The 20060-nt window shown below is 37.7% G+C and overlaps 1 protein-coding gene across 2 annotated transcripts in view; it reads left to right on the top strand.

The window, feature by feature from the left end:
- Positions 1–20060, top strand: part of TwdlT (TweedleT) — a 74008-nt gene that overhangs the window by 9464 nt on the left and 44484 nt on the right. The gene's annotated exons all lie outside the window — the stretch shown is intronic.

The following is a 20060-nucleotide window of genomic DNA, read 5'->3' as shown; positions in this document are numbered from 1 at the left end:
GGAGAGCTTTGACGCTACTGGCTTTCCAGAAAATCCACATCAATTTTCATGAAAAGATTTTCAAAAAGGGGAAAGAAATCCATAAACCGAAAATGCCACTTTTTCCCCCCAGCTATTACATTAGTGACGTATTCAAATTTCAATTACTAGTGATTTGAAATCACTGTTTTGTGCATTACTGCTACGTATGCATTACATTGCACTATTGCTATGTTTGCATTTATTTCTTCCCTTTTAAGCGGCTTCCTCTCCTTCTTCAGCTCATTTTCTTCATCCTCTGCCTTTTTCTGGTGCAGTCACCCTTTTATTGGTCCTGCATGCTTTTTCTTTTGTCAATCACTCTTAGTTTCGATCATTTCCCTTCATCCTTTTTTATCCACACCTCTTTGTTTCTCAGTAATTTCATTTCTCTCATACATTTAGTTCCTCGTTGTACCTTTTTTTTGGTTTCCGAATTTCTTTCTCAAGAACTTCTCTTCGGATCTAGCTTCATCCTGTCTAACACTATAAGGAGTCATTCTTCTTTTTTTTCTCATAAATAACTCGGCCGATTCATTTATGTGTAGTCCAATGAGGTGTGTCTTCCAATAGGTTAGCCACAACCTTGCTAACTATTCTTGTTCGGGCTGTCTTCTTCATCTTTCTCAGACAGACATCTTTGTTTTTAAAGTTTTGGTATGAATCGCTCCATTAATCGATCAGACTTTAGGTGATATTGAGTGATTCTGATGTGCTGCATCGCATTTCTGTCACGAAATTTCTTAAATCCTTTGGATTAAAGGTCTATTGTCAGTCATGAATTTATTTTTTCGGAGTAAATTTACAGCAGCTGCTGCAGTTATATTTTTAGTTATGGCTATTTCTTTCTCCAATCGGAGTAAGCATCCAATCTCACCACCCAATAGTTCCTTGGAATGGCCGAGCGAAGTCAAGGTATACGATATTTTGCACCAACATTTGGACATGACAAAGCTATCCGCAAGATGGGTGCCGCGATTGCTCACGCTTGACCAAAAACGAAATCGTGTGAAGTGTTGCAAGGACGGTTTGCAGCTGTTCCAGAAGAATCCGCAGGACTTTAAGCGTCGTTTCGTCACTATGGATGAAACATGGATACATCACTACACTCCTGAGACCAAAGAACAATCTAAACAATGGGTTACCAAGGGGGAATCTGCGCCAAAAAAGGCGAAGACCGTTCCTTCGGCCGGAAAGATTATGGCGACTGTCTTTTGGGATTCGCAAGGAATAATCCTCATCGACTATCTGGAAAAGGGTAAAACTATTACAGGTGCATATTATTCATCGTTATTGGACCGTTTGAAAACCGAGCTGCAAGAAAAACGCCCACGATTGGCCCACAAAAAAGTCCTTTTCCATCACGACAACGCACCAGCTCACACCTCAGCAGTTGTGGTCGCAAAATTAATGGAAATAGAGTTCCAACTCGTTTCACATCCCCCCTTTTCTCCAGACTTGGCTCCCTCGGACTACTATTTGTTCCCCAGTATGAAGAAATGGCTGGTGGGAGAAAGATTTTATTCAAACGAGGAGGTGATTGCAGAAACGAATGGCTATTTTTCAGACTTGGACAAATCCTATTATTCGGAAGGGATCAACAAACTAGAGCAGCGTTGGACGAAGTGTATAAGCCTAAAAGGAGACTATGTTGAAAAATAAAAAAGGTTTACCCCAAAAAATTAAGTAGTTTTTATTTTTGCACGGACTTTTCAAACGACCCTCGTATATCCTCTTGCTGAGGAAAGTGGCACTTCAAGCGAAATAGATCATCTGCTTTCTTGGTCACTTCTTGCTCTATATCGCTTTTCCATCGCAGGACACCGCGATATCTATTTCATCGCCATATCACCCAGATGCCCTTCATGAAAGCACTCAATATATTCACCATAATTCTTGAAGCTCTTCACAAAATGGCGACTTTTTTACCAATTATTACTTGACTTAAAAATATGTAGGCTTTTGTTGGAAGCATAACAATTTTTATTTATGAAGGATCTTAGTTAATCCCAAAAACTGATATTGAAAGATCATTAACAAAGAAAGTGTACATTCTCACTCTTTGTATTCTTGAGTTTTAGCAAATATTGTGTTCATGCAGCTGCATATCTAATGATTTAATTGAATTATGCACTAATTGAGAAAGGCCATCCATTTAATAATTTCTAAATTAATTAACTTCTCATCTAGCTTGTTACGTCATGAACACTCTTTCACGATGTGTATGTAAGTTTAGAGAGATGAATGAAGCGGAGATTAAAGAAAGGCCATAAAGAACTTTCACTTACTGACGCTACTAAAAATGAATAAAAAAAAAAGAAGAAGAACATCCTACTAATAGATAATCAGATGTCTGATGAGAAAAATTAACAGAAAACAATCAACTTCACCAGGTGAGAACAGTCTGACCTGCATCCATCTTCTGTCCATATTGAATAATTATCTGGAAGTAGAAGTGGTGATGGTTCATTGTGAGAGAAGGAAACTTCAATCTGCTCCCCCTTAATCCCCAAATTAGACGGAAGATCTGTTCCTCAGAGGAGCTATCAAGTAAATCAGAGTTAGCCCACCTTTTTTTACTGTCGTCGGCTTTATCTCTTTTTGGTAGTAAACATTTTGTTACCTTCCTGTAGCTTAATTCAGAGCAGATGCGTAATTCTTGTAATTTTTGGGGTAAAGATTTACCTAGTTGTTTTTTTGGTGCATCAACTGCCTCATCTCCCATCACTTTGTCTCAAACAGATTACCACTGTAACTGGACTGGTACATCATGACTTGGTATCTGGCTTACGAGGTGTGGCTAATAAATAACGAGACTATTGCTATAAAACATTTTATTTTAAATTTAAACATATTTAGTTATTATCACCTTCAATATACACCCCTCCCCTATCCCTACAACGCTCCATTATTCGAAATAGTGCTTCAAGTCTTTTTCTGTGAGCTCCTGCATGACGCGTGCCGCTTTTTCTTTCACAGCTTCAAAGGACTGAAATCGTATTCCTTTTAATGCAGATTTGACTTTGGGGAACAGATAAAAGTCACATGGGGCCAGGACAGGCGAATAAGGCGGATGGCCTAAAACTGGGATGTTGTACTTGGCTAGAAACGTCTTGTGACAGACAATGCAGTATGAGCCGGCGCGTTGTCTTGATGGGAGAACCCGTGACTTGTTCTTCCACAAATCGGGTCGTTTTTTCCTTACTCTTTTACGGAGTTGAGCGAGCACCTCACGGTAGTAATGTTGATGAATTATAATCGATATTATCATCCGTTTTGGACGTGGAAGGGCGAGCAACCCGGGCAGTCATCATCTCCGACGTCTTCTCAGCCATCTTGGAAACGCTTGAACCACTCAAAAACTCGCGCACGTTATTAACATTCATCGCCATAAACTTCTTTTAATAAAAGATAAGTTTCAGTAGAGGTTTTGCCCAGTTTCATGTGAAATTTCACAATTCTTTTCTCTACTACATGTGTAGTATCATGTTTTCGGCAAAACGAAACTAACACCTCTTACAGCACAAACAACGGTCGGTCAGACAGATTTCTCTACAAACACGTGAGACGGTGCAATCGAAAGAGAAGTCTTTACGCTGCACAGCTGTCGCGGTCGTTAGGATTTGGCGCATGCATAGTTTTTCTGTAGCAGCATCAGTCTCGTTATTTAGTAGCCACAACTCGTACACTAGCAATGCAAGGGTTGAGGATATTTTTTCTTGCGTCACCTTTTATTTCATCGTTCTAGACGATGAGGAGCAGCGTTTTGTGCTACCCGTCTTGATTTCAAAGCATCTTTTTCAACTTTGCAATATATAAGTGTTTTAGCAATATACTTTGCAATATAGAGTACTTAATTTACCATCTAGAAATCTACACTGAGTTAACAGTATTTAAATTTCCTTCTAACAATAACCATTTCCATTAAATAATTAAAGAATGTTATTTTTTTTTTTTTTTTTTTTTTTTTTATTTATTTGTAAAGTTACACCAGCGCTAGACACGCTATTAGTAACAATGACAATAACTGACATCGAACTAACTAATTGAGGGGAGAAGTTACCCAGTGATAACACTCCCTAAGTCATCTCTAGGATTAGCTACTCTCCTCAGAAGAGAGAAAATCGCGAGGCCACTGGCGTTTTAATCGTCTGGGAGGATGATCTGGATGGTGATGAGATGATAAGTGGCGGACAAGAGGATTGGAATGAGAGTGCAAGTTCTGATGAAAGTTTTTATAGCGAGTTCGTGCAACCTGACCAACAAACGGAATTTCCAGGTCTGTGTGGATTGTTAGATTTGAAACGTAAAATGGAGCGTTAACGATAGTGCGGAGAATTTTAGACTGGAGAGATTGAATTCGTTGAATATTGGAGCGTTTCGTTGAACCCCACAGTTCAATACCGTACGTCCAGGCGGGTTTTAGTATGGAATTGTAAATCAGTCGTTTGTTGTTAAGTGAAAGTTTTGAACGTTGGTCTAGTAGTCTTTTAAGTAGTCGATAACGCCTGTTAACTTCAGTTCGTTTAAGTCGTGTATGCGGGTTCCAAGTCAGTCTTTTGTCTAAATAAAGCCCAAGATAACGGACAACATTGGCAGGAGGAATTGGAATTGAGTCATAGAAGATCGGAGGAAGAGTGATGCGGCGGAGAGTAAAAGTAATATTTTGAGATTTGGTTTCATTTAACTTGATTTTCCATTTTTTAAACCATTCCTCAAGAGAAAAGAGATGAGTTTGAAGGTTTCTGTGTGAAGTTACCGGATCAATGTGAGGAGAAAGTATCGCGGTATCATCTGCATAAGTTAGAAGGACAGTTTCAGGATGGATTGGTATGTCTGCAGTGTATATAACATATAGGATAGGTCCTAAGATGCTTCCTTGAGGAACACCCGCTTCAATACGATGTTTAGCTGAAAACGATGTCCCGATTTGGATTTGAAAATGACGATCAGACAAATAGGACTTCAAGATGAGGAAGTGAGTGAACGGAAGAATGCCCTTGAGTTTCCAGAGCAAGCCCGGGTGCCATACTCGATCGAAGGCTTGCTTCACATCGAGAAAGACACCCGAGCAACACTCTTTCTTCTCAAGGGAGGATGAAATCGTGTCTACCACTCGATGGCACTGTTGTACAGTAGAGTGTTGTCGTCTAAATCCAAACTGATGGTCTGGAATTATATTAGAGGATTCGAGTATGGGAAGAATTTGTTTTAAAAGAAGTTTCTCAAGAATTTTGCCAAGAATTGGCAGTAGACTAATTGGTCGGTAAGAAGAAGAAAGATGAAGTGGCTGGTTAGGTTTAGGAATAGGGTAAATTAAGGAGGATTTCCATAGAATCGGGAAGTAAGTTGTTCTTAGTACTGAATTGTAGATAGTAGTTAAGAGGACTATTGCTTTTTTGGGAAGATGTCGAAGAATTTTAGCAGTTATGAGATCAGGGCCCGGAGCTTTCTTAAGAGAGAGATGTTTAATAATAAATAGAATGTCAGAAGGAGTGAAATGTTTTGGTGGTAAGGAGAGAGGAAGAGGTAGGTCAAGATCTGATCGTAAGGATTCGTGAAATGAAGTATTGATCATATCTTGATGAGGGGTAAAAACTGAGGAAAAATGAGAGGCAAACAAGGAAGCTTTGTCTTCGTCAGATGCAGCCCAAGAGCCGTCAACACGACGGAGAGGTGTTGGAATGGTTTTGTAAGACAAGATTTTCTTAGTAGCAGTCCAAAGCGAGTTGTCTTCCGTAGTTAGTGTTAGTGTGTAGTCTTGGAAACGTTCATCCTTCAACTGTTTAAGTTCAGTTTTAAGTTGGTGCGTTAGCCTATTGTAGAGTCGTCTATCAGATGGGTAGCGAGTTCGTTGCCACTTAGCTCTTGCACGTCGTTTATCCATAATAAGAGTCCGTATAAACAAAGGGATATTGGATGTGCGAGTTCGTTGTTGGTTAGTGTGGTGTAAAGTTGATTGTCTCATAGATTCTTGTATAGTTTTAGTAAATTGTTCTACCGCATTGTCAATATCTTCTTTTGATTTAAGAGGAATACGTAAGTCTATGTTACTTTCTATTTCAAATTGGAATTTTTCCCAATCTACGGGGCCAGTGATGAGAGATGGTTTGGAAGGTCTGTGGACGGGACAAGTGTTGAGAGTAATTAAAACAGGGCTATGGTCTGAAGAAAGTTCTGTCAAGGTCGAAACTTCAAAGTAGTGAGTTACCTGAGAAAGTATGAAGAAGTCAAGAATGTCAGGGAGTTTGGATAAGGATGTGGGCCAGTAGGTAGGCTGGTTAGGTGAAACAATGTTGTAGTTTTTTGAAATAAGGACATTCATGAGTGTACGCCCGCGAGGGTTAGTCGTGCGACATCCCCATTGTTGGTTTTTCGCGTTATAGTCTCCTCCTGCAAGAAATTTAGTTCCGAGAGAATTAAAGTAGGAGATAAATTGTAGCTCAGAAACAGATTTATTCGGTGGACAGTACACTGCAGCAAGATTAATTTTATGTGGATGAGCGAATAAGGAGATTGCAGAGGATTGAAGATAGTCTGTAGCAGATGAAGGGAGAGCATTATGAAGTAAGGAGTTTCTGACCAATATTGCCGCGCCACCGTGAGCAGTATCATCAGGATGATCAGTCCTGTATGTCTGATAGTCTGAAATGTAAAAGTGTGATCTACTTGTAAAGTGTGTTTCCGTCAGTAGGGCCACGTCAATACGTTTGTTATGTAGCAAAGTATTAAGTTCGTCTCTGTGGGAGTTCAACCCGTTCGCATTCCAGAGAAGGATGGTTAAAGAATGTTGTGTTGGAGAGATCATGGTTTTATGCCTGGAAGGAGGTGAGTAATAAGAGTGTTTAAGAGACTGATGAGAGGAGTGAGGAGGGTTTCAAATCTTTGGAAAAAGGAGTTCAGTACTGAGGTTATATCCGGTTGTGCAGGTGCAGGTGATTGAGGATGATGTGGAGGATGTGCAGAAGATTGAGGAGAATGATGTGCAGGATGTGTAGATGATTGAGGAGAATGATGTGCAGATGGTTGATGAGAATGATATGAAGGATGTGACCTCGCGATTTCTGAATAAGAGAGCCTAGCAGTGGAAGTTCCATTGTAGTAAGGTTGTTGTGGTTGCTGCTGCGGAGGTTGTTGCTGTTGCGGAGTTGATGGAAAAACTGGAAAGTCTCTTCGAGAAGAGACTTGAGGAGGTTGCGTCCTAACAGCTGCTCCTTGGCCTCGAAGTTGCATTCGTTCTCGACGGATCCTTTGCAATTCCTTGTGAACTTCGCATCCACGGTAGCTGGCAAAGTGCTGTTTATGGCAGAGTGCACAGGTAGGCGGAGTTTCTGTGTTTTTGTTGCAGTTTTCCCCGAAATGGGGCCCTGCGCATTTGACGCATCTTGGAGAGACATGACAGTATGTGCGGGTGTGCCCGTATTGTTGGCACCTCTTGCACTGGGCAATTTCCTTTGATTTATAGGGCTCCTCCACCCGGACAATTGTGTTGAGTATCTTGGTGAGGTTAAAAATGTTTTTGTTGTTGTTGTCAGGTTCTAGATCTATGAAGAATAGAGGAAGAGGAGTCTTCTCGATCGGGCGCCTTACGTTGCTAACATTTCGTACTCTGAACCCTTTAGACTGTATTTCCGCTTTGATCTCTTCAGGCGGTATGGAGTGATGTAAATGGCGCAGAACGACTCTATAGGCTTTGTCTTTTTTTAGTTGGTATGTGTGGTATTCAATATTTTTTTCGTGCAGGTACCGAATTGTTGCCCTGTATGTTGCAATGGTGTTGGCTGAAACCAGAATATTGTCACTGCGTGCTTTACAAGAGTAATTCTCTGCTCCAAGGAGTTGTCTGAGTTCGTTGTTGAGCGTTATATAGTTGGAGACTTTGTACAAATAGATAGGAGGCGGTTTGTGCTCGGGTTGGTCATTGACTTCTGGCAGTATATTAAATTTATTGTGCGTCGCAAAATCTGATACAAACTGCACCTGTTGTGGAGGTGCTGATGAAGTTGTTTCCGGTAAGTTATGCATAAAAGTTGTTTGGTTTTGTTGCGGAATCTGAGAAAGTCCAGAATTTGCTTGTCGTGTTAAAGGAGGTGAAGTGACCTGAGGGATTTTATTTCTTTTTTTCTTTTTCTTTTTATCTGGAGAAAGGTTAAGAGTGTTTGAAGTTCTTTTGGATCGGTTTAATGATGAAGTAGTAGATTCGCTACCAGAGATGGATCCTCCAATGTCGGTCTCGCTTAGATCCATGTCTAAGCCGCCGAGGAGGTTAATATTTGTATTTTTCCTTTTCTCTTTGTTTTTGTTAGTAATAAATAAATAATTAGGTTATATCACTTACAGTTGTAATTTGTTTTGTAACTTCTTTCCTTAAATTAAGATGGGAAAGGGTGAATTTATTTAATAATTAAAAAACCACTTTCAAATTATTATTTAATGACAAAGTTGGTCATTAAAAGTCTTTATAAACTAATAAAATTGTTCTTTTTGAATGTTATTTTAAACAGTTTTTTTCGCCCAAAACTTTAACAGAAAATTTCGGAACTTAAATTACAGTAAGGAAAAATCGGATTAGCTCCAGAATTCGCTCCCGCCCTCGCGTTATCTCGTCTTAGCCGCAAATATACATTCATTTTTCTGTGAGTGGAATTACCGTGTTAAAATAAGATGATACGCGTAGATACGTACTGTGAAGAAGAGGAGCTACTAATCGGATATGTGGTAATTATTTTTTTAAAAGGTCGTACTAGTGTTTTTACCTTTGTTCATTTTTTTTTTCAACTTCCTGATTGTTTTCTTTTGATGTCATCAGCAATCATCATCATCAGGGTGGCTTCGTAAAAACAGATGTGAAGAAGTTGTCTAACATGATTTAAAAAGAAAAGAACTTTACATTACGTCACTCGACAGTAGATCTGTAGATAGATTTTAGGACCATAATTTTAATGAGGCTAATGGATCCTTTCACACCAGTTGGTTACTCCCCAAAAAAATCTAGAAATCTGGATGACCACAGACAGAGTAACAAATTGTTATTACGGCAAAAGAAGCAGATGTGTGAACGTTTTTTTGTGTTCTTGGATTGCTTAAATCATGTGAGCCATACTTTATCAACAGCCAGGTTGATTTCTTCATCTTTATTTTTGTGTATTCTCCTTTTTAATTTCTGTCCCTTTCTGTGTATGGGGGTGAGATAGGGCGGTAGAGAAACGGGTTAATAGATGCTACCTTAGTTCTTATACGTACATAAACGTGGGAAGTGACGACCTGAGAACTGAGGCCAACCTACGATTAGTTAAGAATCATTTCAAACTATTTCATTTTGTTAATAAAGTCCAACTACTAACAATGGACTAATTTTTGTTTTCTTGAATTAATGGCCACTTATTATTGAAGTAATTTACATAATTTTCTATGAATTAATAATATGTTATTTCATTTAAAGTATTTATTTGTAAGATTAGTGTTTAATTTGAGTCCACATTACAATAACTGTTCAGTTGTGCAAAAATTACTTTGCTCTAGAGTAAAAATATTAGATTCTTTGTTGTAACCACATCCAATTGTATCTTAAGCAATTCTACGGCTCCAAATTCTCGCCCGACATTCTGTTACAGTAATTTAGTAGTTAAACTTCCTTGTAAATTTAAATTTGTTACAATAAAAGGTTATTATTGAAGAAAGGAACGTCACATTTCCCTCAGAATCTCGAAATTCTTTTTTGCTGAATAGATCGCGGATCGATTCCGATCAGTGAATCCTTCCAGTCTTTTACAACAGTCAGAAAAGGTCATGAACTTATTTTGATTTTATTTTTTTGCCTGAGACACTTTTTGGGTCATAATTGGAAGAATGAAAGCTTTGGAGAAGAGCTGATGATATCCTGGAAGAAGATATAAGGAAGACGGGATTCGGGAAAAAGGTTTTAGACTGGCGAGGAGGAGAAAGTAAATCTCGGAGACATTTTCAAAGTATTTGCGAGCTTTACGTCCAACTACCTTAACTAGGTATCATAGACGGAGCCGACTAGCAAACTGTACTTTACTATAAATTTCTCATAATTAAATAAACTTCAAATCTAGAGCTGAAATAGAATCTATTACTACAATACATCATAGCTTTGAGGGCCTTACCTATTACCGCCCAGCTAATGTGGCGCCTACATTATCGATTTATTTTCGGTAATAAATAAAATTCTAAAATACGAGTATGCACGATGGCAATACTTCCTTTTGATATTGATAAGAGAAATAAATAAATAAAAAATAGAAGGTACTAGTATTAGGAAATTAGTTTTTTTACGTAATTATTATTCATTTATACTTAATCTTCGTCTAAGATCATGTTTTGACTCATGTTATGGCCTCAAGTCACTTTCCTAGTTGCATACATACAAACTGGTTAGATATTGACAAGCAACTGAAGGACTTCTTATGTTGCACACAGTACTTGACTCTGAATACGTGACTTCTGTATATCAAAAGTACATCTTGAGGTAATGCGTGATCTGTAAAAAAAAAAAAATAAAAAGTAATAAAATTAGTAATGTTTGTAAAAACTTAACGATTGTTCATTTTCTCCTTTTTGTGACTCATTTGCAAATTTAAGTGTTCATGATGCTATTCATGATGAAACCTTTCAGTTCTACTTAGTTAATTGTAAGGTCGATAAGTTTTTTTTTTTTTACTGTTCTCCGTAATAGTCCCTTCACTCGTCAAGTATAATCGAAGAGAGAATCCTGAAAAATGAATCCTTAACCCAATCTCGGTGATCGTCATATCATCCCTGATCACAAGTTTGGGTTTTTATTGTAATCGATTAGCGTTTATACTTGTAAAAGCACTGGTGGGATATAGATTGTGTTGCCATGAATCATTCTGAAGGCCTTATAAGTACTTGATTCGAAGAGCAAGTAATCAGGGGCAACGTAATAGTTACTGATTAGCTGGTTAGAAATAGGACATCTATTATGTGGAAAGGGCTCCGCTAGAACTGCCCTCAATGACTCCAAAAGGACGCACGATAATTCTGTAAAGCCATTCCATTAATCAAATAAAGTATAGGGTAAAGTAGGGTGAGGTGGCCACCATTTTATTTGGAGGGTGCCTGCAAATTTTTGGTCAGGGCTAGGCTTACTTTATTATTATTTTTGGAAACCTCATACGCTCACAAACATAAGAAAAGGAAAAAATTTCAGAGAAAATGCTAAGGGAAACATTTTTTTATTCTTACAAAAAAAAAATAGCAGTTGGCCATCTATCCCCACTGGGTTGGGTGAGTTGGCCAATGTAGCTTGGGAGAGATGGCCACTTATTGTAAATGAAATTGCACTAGTAAAACGTAAAAATAACAGAAAACAATGAATGGTTACTTAATATTTACTTATTCTTCTTCTTTTTAAATGCGCTTTTACTACAATTTTGGCAAGCGACAAATTTTTCGGACAATCCTTTCTTTCAGAATTGTCTCTTTGGGGATGGTATTTCTTGTTGGTTTGGATTTCTTTGCAACTCTGTTTTCCACAATAGCCATGTGCTCGGGTGAAGTTAATAAAGTGACAACAGACTTGGCTCGTTTTCTTGCAGAGATGACAGTTTTGGGTGTGGGGTTAATACGATCTCAAATTTTCTTCAGTATAATTTCCGCGGTTAGTGTCTTTTATGCTGAGTTGGCATTTTTCTGCAGTGAATTGGAAACTGAGCCAAACTATAACAGAAAAAAAAGTAAAAATAATTGGCCATCTATCCCTACTGTTGGTATGGCCATCTGTCCCGAATGCTAGAGAGAGAGAGATGGCCAACATGATAAACAAAACTCAACGCGTACTTTTTGACAGTTTTATAGAAGTTAGGATTCATTAATGTATACTGTAATTTCCTAATATGTAGAATACAACTCTAAAATTTCGACACATACATTCGCTGCAGCACGCAGTATGTAACTATCATAAAATTTTTTGTTGAGACAATAACGTTTTCATTCTCTGAGTAAATTAATAACGCTTTGACGCAGACCAAAATGAACTCACTGTAGTCAGACATGAAGGTTCGTCACTTGAGAGGTCACGCAGCGCCGTCGGACAACGACATTTCGGTTAAATTTTGGCTGTTCGCCATCTCTTCCGATTGGCCATCTCACCCGACTTTACCCTACAACTTTTGGCCGATCTGTGTGAAAATCAGGATTGAGAAAAACCTCAATTTATGTGATGACTGGCCGGCCTCCTTAGAGGCAGGTTCAGAAAATGTCTTCAAAGGATGGAGGTTATTTATGCCGGAACATCTGAGTAGGCTTAGCCAGGCGGAAGAAAGAACAGCTTATATTCTGAGTTGATGGAGTTGCTGTTGCGATTTCTGTTTGGAACGAGATATTTGCGGCTTTTTGCGACTAGAAGAGAATTGAATCGCTGCTAAGACTAGTATGGTAGCTTCTGACCTTGGCTAAATGAAGAAGATTCACTTACCGCCTTTAATCTATTAGGGAGTGCTTAAAATAAGCCTTCAGGCTGCATTTGGAGTCTAAAGAGACATTATGAAGACCGTAAAGAGAGTGAACTTTACAAAAACTTTGTGAGAACTATGCCTGCTCTTTCTAGATAGACTAGATTAATCTAGAAGCCTGGAGCAGACTAGGCCATAAAACAAAGAGACAGTGGCCTTCCTCCTGTTTGTCGTGTTGTTGCTGTTTGAGATTTTGGTTTTCTCGTAAAGAGAGGCGGCTATATCTACTGAAACTTTCAAGGGTTACGATGAACCTCCAATGGCAGCAATGCTTTGGGTAAACAGGTCCCGCCTCGTGTTCTAATAATAATTATCGATTTAATTATTTATGAAAATAAAATTAAAACTGTCAGGGTTGATCGTCAAAAACTGCACGAAAAAGTGTGAGGTTGAAAAACACCCAACTTTGACAATTTTTTTCTCTTTTTCTATAAAAGATAAAATTCCCAAATTTCCTTTAAAATATAGGGCAAATCCTCCTTTATAACTGTTTATGTTTCTAATATTGTGAGTGAAACAGTTCACTAACCCTGAAACCTCAAAGACTGCATGAAATACGCCAATTACCGGTACCAACAAAATTGGATGAGAGAAACCCCTAGACAGTGTTCACCCCCACCACCAGTGTTTTTGTAAATAAGGAAGTATTTCAAAATTGGATAGATTAAATAAATAAAAAAGAGAAAATTGCAGAGACAAAGACTAATCACTGGGACAGATGCAGCCGGCAGCAGAATTTAAAAAAAAACAAACCTTTTCGCTTCATCACAACTTAGCCATCACATTAATAACTGAACGTTACGTCACACACTTGTCGTGTATCAGTTGACCAAGTGCTTCACTAAATCTTACAAATTCATTACTAAACTTTCTTTACTTATATTTGTAAAGTACAATTTTTTTTAAAAAATTTTAGATATATTTAAGAACATAAATTTTAGTCTAACAAGATGTCATCCGGACTGCGTCTAGAAATTTTTTCTTCCATTTTTGTAAACTGGGTTAAAGATAAATGATTTACGTTTTTTTTTTAGGAAGCATCAGAATCATTAATATTAGGAAAAGAGATTTTTCTGGACGGCATTCGGTTGGTTGTTAGCTGGAAGTTGATTTCTAGATGTGTTAGATTAAGTAAAAGCTATTTGCACTTAAGCTTAGAACGGAAGTAATGGTTTAAAAGATCTAAGTAGAAATGTTTCTTTATATTTATTTATATTTCCTGTTTTCTAGCATTTCTAAACAGCCTTAGCTCATTTAGCACGTCTCGAGTAAGCTTGCTTTAACTTTAGGACTTGGGATGGAAGATTTGCGAGGAATCGGTCAAATAAAACAACCCGTCTCTTTGCCAACGTTTCGACAAATATATTGTCCTCTTCAGGGCCTGGATATTACAAATACAAAACAATTTACAGAGTCAGTAACATAGTGAAACCAGTAAAAATCAGTAATATAAAAATAAACAGTAAAATACAATAAAATGGAATTTAAAATACACTAAAATAATATATAATAATAACTAAAATATAATAATATAATATAGTTTTATAATAATAACTAAAATACGTAATACACTAAAATAAACAGTAAAACACACTAAAATGGAATTTATTGTATTTTACTGTTTATTTTTGTATTACTGATTTTCTATGTTACTGACTCTGTAAATTGTTTTGTATTTGTAATATCCAGGCCCTGAAGAAGACAAATATATTTGTCGAAACGTTGGCAAAGAGACGAGTTGTTTTATTTGACCGATTCCTCGCAAATCTTCCATCCTAAGTTTAACAATTTGTGGTCACGAAAACTATATATTCATACTTGCTTTAACCTTTTTACTAAATGTTGGTCTCAATTTAGGTTCATTGTTATAATAACGGTACTTTTCCAGTTTCCCAGAATTGCCCATAAAATCAGTTTTCATGAAAAGAATTTGAATCAGAAATAAAATTTGAAAGAAAAGGAGAGTGAAATTACAGCAACTTGAAAAAGAAGAATAAATACTGATGAACCAATTTGTTCTTCAAACTAATAATTAACTAACAATCATGTCCCCCCATTGAACACATCAAGAGCCAAAATTGACAGATAACTGCTTCCATGATTGTGCAACCGCGATACTAATCTAACGAATGTCATTGTGAGATATTGATTACTTTTAGAATTAGCTCTAGCAACAGCACCTATCTATCGCTTGATTGACAATCATTGATTAATCCATATCTGGGCAAAGCTTAGTTAAAAATTATTTTAGAATGATATTATAGCTCTACTACACAAAAATGGGCATGCACTTGTTGTTGATGGTCAGATAGGTTTATTTTGTAATAGAAGCGTCTATTATATAAGATTTCATAACTAGCTACAACGCAGTGTTCACCAATTTACATTGAAGATGTGTTTCATCAATGGAAAGTACATTCCAAACTTTCACTCGCTTTTGTATTTCAAATACCTAATCTTAGATACATTATTTACTGATTAGTTCAATAATAACTGTAATGCATCAATCACAAACTGTACAGAAATGATTTTTTAAATTCTTTCTAAATTACCAAAATGTATTTTAGGGTTGAATAGGTTACTTAATGAATTTATGAATAATACGTATATTTTAAAATTTGCAATTTACAATTTGTACATAAATATATAAAGTAAGTAAATAAGAAAATAGTGAAGATATATGGTGCCTGAAGAGCAATAGAAGAAAAATTACAGCGGCAGCAATCTCTACAAGAAATCGATGTTGACGATTATCTTTAGTTCTCGAGGAAGTCTTGGGACCACTGACGATTCATTCGGCGATGTAGCTTGTAAGTAATGACAGTAGAGGCGAGAGACAGTACAAGAGGATTAGACCGATTAGATAGAGCAGTAATGGAACTATATTTCGTCTTGGCTAGAGTTTGGGACGAATGGATTGTTGAGGTCGGTAATAATTTTGATTGAAGGCGCCACGATAGCCGAGCGGTTAGAGGCGAGACCTGTAAAGCTAATATGTATTGTGGTACTGGGTTCAATTACCGGGCTTATTGCCTTGGATTTTATTTAATGGTTAATAAAAAAAAATTTGTAGTAAAGCATGTTTGGTAATCGCTTCCGTCCATGGCACCTGATTGATAGTTGGACGTAAAGCTCGCCTGAAAAAAATACTTTACTTTACGAGTACTTTTACTTTACTATTACTAATTTTGATTGTAATGTCTGTGAATATAATACAGATAGATAATCTGAAAGCAAAATTTGAATTTATTATAATGAGTTATTGTTGATAGTATATATTTATACTATATTTAAATTTATTGTATTGTCTTATATTTATACGAGTATACAGTGCATTTATTTTCTATCTGATGAACTTAACCTTCAAATGAAGAGAAAGTGGTTTTATAAGCCACTTCGTTATGCATTTAAGAAACTTATCGAGACGATGCTGGGTTGAACTATTGACCAATGTGAAAGTAATTTAGGAATAACATGGGAAGATAGTTAGATAAACCTTAACAAAAAGAAATGATCCGTTAAGCTTTTTTATTCTTCTTTACCTTGTTCTTCCACTTCTACTATTTCCTTTTTTCTTCTTCAAGGTTGAGAACTCCTCTGATGATATGAACTAACTTTTATAACCTTTTTTTTTTTAGAGACCTTTAGTATCAGCTCTTCCTTCTTGGGTTACACCATCTAATTTTAAATCACTTTTTATCACATCATTGACTGTCGTGAAAGTGTGAACTTTTTTTTTGGAAATTGAGTTTATATTTTTGAAAAAATAAAATGAGGCGATTTGATGAAAGAGGGGCGTAAGACAAAAAGAAGTGAGCCAAAGTGCTGGGATTTGAAAAGATATCGCTCGGTCTTATAGAGTAGAAGAACTGTCTTGAATGGTACTAAAGACTATAGAAGTTATCTGTGACTTGTTAGTTGTTGATGAGTGCAGCCACGAAAAAAGAGATTTAAGAAGCTATTAATTTATAGACACGAGCTGAGTATTGTGATTGGTGTAGAAAGGAAGAAGAGCTGAATAGAATAAAAGATAACATTACCGACTAAGAGTAGAATGGCTAGCATTGACACTGTCTTAGGAACGAGCGTAAATAACGAATAACTATCTGGGGTTAAAACTATTTCTGTAAGCATTGGCTTAAACTGAATGACGAGTAAAGTAAGGTCATGAAGAGAAAGTAAGAACGAATTCCTGAGTGCAATTAAGTGTCCCCGAACGGTGGTCTGCCGTGCTTATATACTGTGATAACTCGGAAGATCCGGTAGCCCCTTATTGTTCTGAGCCCTACCTGGGCTTTAACCATTTCACTGCTACTTTTTTTTCCCCCATTTTTTGGATTTTTCCTAATTCTGTGACCATGACAACAGTAATATAATATTGTTAGATGTGAAAGGATATTAAAGCTCTCTGTAGGCCGGAAGTAGGGCTAATGGGAACATAAAACAAAAAGGCGTAAACATAAAGTACTTTTATATGTACAATTTTAGAAAGCAATATTCTGTAAAACAATTCTATTAGTGAATTTGGTTAGCGAATATTAGATCCCAACGCGGAGATCATGGGTTCGAATCCAGCTGCTGGCCCTTAGATTTTCTCTTCCTAGAAGCTTCTGTAACGAGATAATCAGGCTGAACTAAAAATCTTCCCAGTGCATTATTTCTGAGAACAACTCTAACGCCGTTACCAGAGAGAGATAGATTTGCTCTCAGAAAAGCTGTCAGCTCCGACAGTATCTTGTATTGGAATTATACGAGGGTCGTTTGAAAAGTCCGTGCAAAGAGTGAAGGTGCGTGAGATTGCTAGTGCTGTGGGCATCTCGAATGAACGGGTACATAATATTTTGCATCAACATTTGGACATGACAAAGCTATCCGCAAGATGGGGTGCCGCGATTGCTCACGCTTGACCAAAAACGAAATCGTGTGAAGTGTTGCAAGGACGGTTTGCAGCTGTTCCAGAAGAATCCGCAGGACTTTAAGCGTCGTTTCGTCACTGTGGATGAAACATGGATACATCACTACACTCCTGAGACCAAAGATCAATCTAAACAATGGGTTACCATGGGGGAATCTGCGCCAAAAAAGGCGAAGACCGTTCCTTCGGCCGGAAAGATTATGGCGACTGTCTTTTGGGATTCGCAAGGAATAATCCTCATCGACTATCTGGAAAAGGGTAAAACTATTACAGGTGCATATTATTCATCGTTATTGGACCGTTTGAAAACCGAGCTGCAAGAAAAACGCCCACGATTGGCCCACAAAAAAGTCCTTTTCCATCACGTCAACGCACCAGCTCACGCCTCAGCAGTTGTGGTCGCATAATTAATGGAAATAGGGTTCCAACTCGTTTCACATCCCCCCTATTCTCCAGACTTGGACTACTATTTGTTCCCCAATATGAAGAAATAGCTGGCGGGAAAAAGATTTTATTCAAACGAGGAGGTGATTGCAGAAACGAATGGCTATTTTTCAGACTTGGACAAATCCTATTATTCGGAAGGGATCAACAAACTAGAGCAGCGTTGGACGAAGTGTATAAGCCTAAAAGGAGACTATGTTGAAAAATAAAAAAGGTTTACCCCAAAAAATTAAGTAGTTTTTATTTTTGCACGGACTTTTCAAACGACCCTCGTACATAATATGCAGAATAGTGTATTTATTTATTTGCTTATGCAATGCCCCTCAAACTGATCAGAAAATAATGCCGATAATTCTATACTACGATGAAAAGGACATGCAGTAATCTGGAAATTGATGGAAAAAATAAAAATAAATAATAATAAAAACGAATTGGTGTCGAAATGTGAATGTGATGTATTGTTGCGAAATGTGCGATTGTCACTTCTTGGCTGGTCCATTGCAATTTGTCTTTTTATTCCTTCGAGAACACAATTTGAAGTCGCAGCTACTCGTATTCTTTCTTTATAAGAAGCATTTCTAGTATTATATGCATGTATTTTTTTAAAAAAAATAATTTATTAGTTTTAAGTTAAGAGACGCGTCAACACCCAGAGTCTTACGGAGTCTTCTCAGAGCTCTGAGTACTTTGGAGTCTCACTCTTTCGTTCCTGGATAGTGAGCTGGAAGAGAGAGTCCAAAGATATCGTCTGCTCGTATCCGGAAGATTCCATACCTTAGAATCCTGTTGTTCTACTAATCCGCTCATTCCTCCGCTATTTCTTTGTATTGTACGCGTCGATTATAAATTCATTTTGGATATTGAGCTGAATAGAATGGTCCACTTGTAGCAGATGTGCCGTATCATTCCACCGTAAAACTATTTGGCTTGAATTTCCCAGTTTAATTGCTCTGTTCATTTGTCCTGTGGCGTATTCACTATGACTCTACATTTTCCATTTTTTTTTTACAGAAAACTGTACAAGTTTCTTGATAGAGTTTTAGGTCGCTGGGTAATGGTTCTTTATTTTAGCCAGTCCTTGACCTTATCTAACATCAAACAAAGTGAAAATCTACGTGATTTATTGTTAAAGCCCTTAGGCAAGATTTGAGCCTATATTAGTAAACCTTTTACTCACACTATGTTAAATAACAATTTATTAAAATGCTAAGCACATACGAGTATATAAATACTTAGGTACTGTTGGCAAGATGTTAAAATACAATTTGTCTTCAGGCGTACACACATTTAAGACGAATTCACAAACCGTAGAGTCGGCTTGATCTAAGAGATATCTAAATAAAAGGTACAGTTTTTTTTGTAGATTGAATCAAGAAGCTGAAAAGTCCGTTTTGATTACAAAACATGCGTGAGAATATGTGGGATTTGTTATTCCCTTTTTGTTTATATTTTGTGCGTAGAAATTATGATTATTATTGTTATTTATTTGCGTAAATACATAAATACAATCAAATGTTTAATTAATGTTTAAGCAATTGATTACATCCTTTACAGCTTCCATCGGGAAGCAGTATGGAGCCGAGGGACACTGGAGCATTATTATTACCGGCGCATCGGCGGCTAGGTCATTAGCGCCGTCTCGTCAGTTAAAATCCCCTCGTGCTCGGATGGCACCTCCTCCGCCCAAAGCTACACCCTTTACAGCTTCCATCGGGAAGCAGTATGGAGCCGAGGGACACTGGAGCATTATTATTTCCGGCGCATCGGCGGCTAGGTCATTAGCGCCGTCTCGTCAGTTAAAATCCCCTCGTGCTCGGATGGCACCTCCTCCTCCCAAAGCTACATCCTTTACAGCTTCCATCGGGAAGCAGTATGAAGCCCAGGGACACTGGAGCATTATTATTTCCGGCGCATCGGCGGCTAGGTCATTAGCGCCGTCTCGTCAGTTAAAATCCCCTCGTGCTCGGATGGCACCTTCTCCTCCCTCGCTACACCCTTTACAGCTTCCATCGGGAAGCAGTATGGAGCCGAGGGACACTGGAGCATTATTATTTCCGGCGCATCGGCGGCTAGGTCATTAGCGCCGTCTCGTCAGTTAAAATCCCCTCGTGCTCGGATGGCACCTCCTCCGCCCAAAGCTACATCCTTTACAGCGCTTCCATCGGGAAGCAGTATGGAGCCGAGGG

This window comes from Rhodnius prolixus, unplaced genomic scaffold, assembly GCF_049639745.1.
Source record: "Rhodnius prolixus isolate KJV_2025 unplaced genomic scaffold, Rpr scaffold_5, whole genome shotgun sequence".
NCBI classification, from domain to species: domain Eukaryota; kingdom Metazoa; phylum Arthropoda; class Insecta; order Hemiptera; family Reduviidae; genus Rhodnius; species Rhodnius prolixus.
The sequence above is the reverse complement of the archived record's forward strand: the minus strand, read 5'-3'. Positions and strand labels throughout refer to the sequence as shown.